The following is a 3,541-nucleotide window of genomic DNA, read 5'->3' on the forward strand; positions in this document are numbered from 1 at the left end:
AATATGCTATGTTTTTAGTTTTTATACCTTTGGAATCCCTGTCAGTTGACATTCTGTTTGGCCTCGCCCAGATCTCACCATCTTCAAGAAGCCTTCCTCAATTTCCCTTACTGAAATTAATTACTCTTGTCTTACTTCAACAGAAATTGGTGCCTCTGGTAGAAGAGGAACAATAATGATAATTTTATTGAATTTAAATCCAGTGGGAAGAAAAGGATATTTAATTCTGTAACACATACAATGTCTAGAGCAATTTCCGGAATTTATTCAGTTGACTTGTTAGTTTATAGTGAGCATCCCCTAGGAAAATAATGATTTTGCTGAGGAATTTTACCGTCGGTAAGTAAATGAATTATTCTGAATTTTATTTTACAAATGAATCCACACTCCTGTATTATACACGTCATGATAGAGATGATAATCACCGAGTAACATGATGGGAAAAAATGTTTTCTGGATTATGTTAAGGAAACATTTCTTTATGTTATGAAACATTTCTTTCCTTACCATATATTTTTTTATTGAAGAAATATATAAAACACTATTACATTCAGGAATACATTGCAATCAGAAATATCTAATCCAAAAGAGGAAATTTTTTTTATTTAAAAATTGTTTTCAATGTTTATTTATTTTTGAGAGACAGAGCACTAGCAGGGGAGGGTCAGAGAGAGAGGGAGACCCGGAATCTGAAGCAGGCTCCAGCCTCTGAGCTAGCTGTTAGCACAGAGCCCAATGTGGGGCTCGAACCCACAACCTATGAGATCATGACCTGAGCTGAAGTTGGACACTTAACTGACTGAGCCACTCAGGAGCCCCGAAGAGGAAATTTTTTTAAATAATTTTTTTTGGAAACAAGTTTATAAATACTCTGTCTTCTTAATGTCTTCCTTTCCCTTCACCTAATAAAACTTTTTAAGAGAACCCATTTATGCATTTGATCATGCTTTCCCTACTGGTAATTGTGTAGGGTAAGAGATATGACTGAAACTATATATTATTATATTTATTAATTAAATCTCATTTCTTGGGCTTCTGGGTTCATTTTCAAACCTTAAAATAAATGCTATATCATCCTTCTATCCTAGATAAATCAGTATTCTAACTCTTCAGCAGTGAAGAGGAAATCTTGATTTCCATTTTCTGTTTTGTTTGGAATGATATTTTTAAAATACACCAATTTTAGAGGCGTAAGTCATATGTGAGTGATACTGACTGGTTGGGAATGATGGAGGAGTTCCTCTTCACTGATAGTGTTAAAAGAGAAAAATGAAATGGTTTTGGTCTTGTTTCCATGAATAATATAAGGGAAGACATCCACTAGATGTAGATTTTCTCTTTTGGAAGCACCCTTACATCTTTGTGTATTGATAGAAGGAATATTCATGGAGAAATTTTCTTACCCATTTCACAAGTGATTTCAGTGAAACGTTTATGCTTAGTGCTGTTTTCTTAATTTCTCAATCTTAAAATATTTTCAGTCTTAATACCATTAGCACTTTACATTTAATTATTCACTAGGTTTTTCATAATTTTAAATATTTTTGGCCCAATACAATGCAAACTTCAAAAGAGAAGTATCCACATCAGGATATGCCACAGGACTGAGTACATGTGAGATGTTAAGTGGCTGGTTGCTGACTATTAAAATGACCATGGTACTGATGCTACCTGGCTATGCTATGGATACGTCAAATTATAGAGTTATGAAACATAGAAGAATCTTGGTTGTGAATAACTACAGGAAGGAGTAACTACAGCAACTGGTAATACACGTGATTTGGAAAAGATGAGAAAACGTGTAAATAACCTTCTGGCATTATATTGTTTTAGCCTTTCAGCATTTAGACGTCACAAAACCTATTTTTTTGAGAGACAGTTTTTCTTCCAATTAGGGAATGAGAAACAAAGACCCTGCAAGAGACTAAACTAGATCCTCTCCATGACTGATGAAGTTATAATATTGAAACACTGGCCCGAGTGCCCAACCAGTGGCCTCAAGGTTTTGTACCATTTGTACCATGGTTGTGGTCATTTTACTTCTGTAGTCCTAGATTCCTCTTCTTCCTCTTCTGTAAAATAAGAGAATTGGGCAAGAGGTGATGTGTGATGCCCCAAATTCCACAGTTTTATTTATAAAAGAACAAACAAAGCAAGAAGCACTGCAGTTACTTCCTTCCAAAAGGAATAAGCCCTGAAAATAAGTTTATTTCATTTACATTGGCTTACTAGTCACATTATAGCTACCACTATATACTTTACATATTTTACAGAATTAAATAAAACTGTTTTGCTAGAACCTCTTTTTCACAAGCCCACGTTATATGTACAAGGAGTAGCAATCTGGACAAGTGTTTCCATTTCATTCATTCAGCAGAAGCAGTGATGTTAAAAAGAGAAACACACTTCGTAGTGGACTTAAATGTTTTGTTAATTATTCTTGGTAGGAACCGAAAGCTGTATCCCCAGGGTTTTAAGGTGAGAAATTAGTTAGAAATTTTATTAAGAGAGAAATCATGATTGTCTTCTTTCCCTATATATTCACAGAGACAAGACCAGCACTTCACACATAGTAGATTCTAAGTAAATGTTGTTGAATACGTGCATAACTACAGAGGTGCTTTGGAGATATCTGATTGCCAAATGAAAGCTCAACGACTCAGGTCAATGAGACTGAGTAAACCATATTTCGTATGGTTTTCTGACATAATTAGAAGAATAGAGAAAACATTCCCATAAGAAGGAAATACTCTATTGCTTTCCCTAAGAACTGTTTGTACTCTACCGTTGTCCTAATTCTTTTTACTATCCTAAATTATTTTACAGCTACTGCTATAAATCAATAAAGTGCGATAGAAATTCATCCATATTGATTTATGTATATACGTATATATATACATATAATTCTTTTTGGTGAACCATTTTCAGTGGTGCATTCATCTGGCAAACCCTTTCCTTGTATTATATTAATCATGCCCTAAATATTGCATATCTTGAGAAACAGAAGAGACAAATGACTTCAGATCTCTAATGATAGATGCTCTATTTTCCTTTCAAATTTTCTTTCAGAAATGTATGCTTCATTCACTTTTTCAATTAAAGGATTTTAATAGAAATATTTAATAGAAATATTTAATAGAAATAGATAAATATGACTGGTAAATGCAGGCCAGACTTCTTTGGCAACCTCCAAGAACAAGGGCATCTTGGTTTATATGACCAGTCTTATGGGCCTGAAGACCTCTAAGATTCACCTTATGAGTTATGTGCTATTTATTAGATAGTACCAAAGGCTATAAACCATTTTCTTTAAGTTTTTTGGCACATTATTTTAAACCAGAAAGAATTACAAAAGGCTTATCTAAAGTGCTTAGCCATATTCACCCCCCAAAAGATATTTTCAAAGAGTGGCATTGATTTTAGATGTTTGAATATTTGTTGGCTGCTAAAATGTTAAATATAGTACATTATACGTCTTTGCTGGATATGTTGGTAATCACTAGGTGCAAGGTGTCCTTATAGAATACTGACCAAAAAGCAC

This window comes from Suricata suricatta, chromosome 14, assembly GCF_006229205.1.
Source record: "Suricata suricatta isolate VVHF042 chromosome 14, meerkat_22Aug2017_6uvM2_HiC, whole genome shotgun sequence".
Taxonomy (NCBI): Eukaryota; Metazoa; Chordata; class Mammalia; order Carnivora; family Herpestidae; genus Suricata; species Suricata suricatta.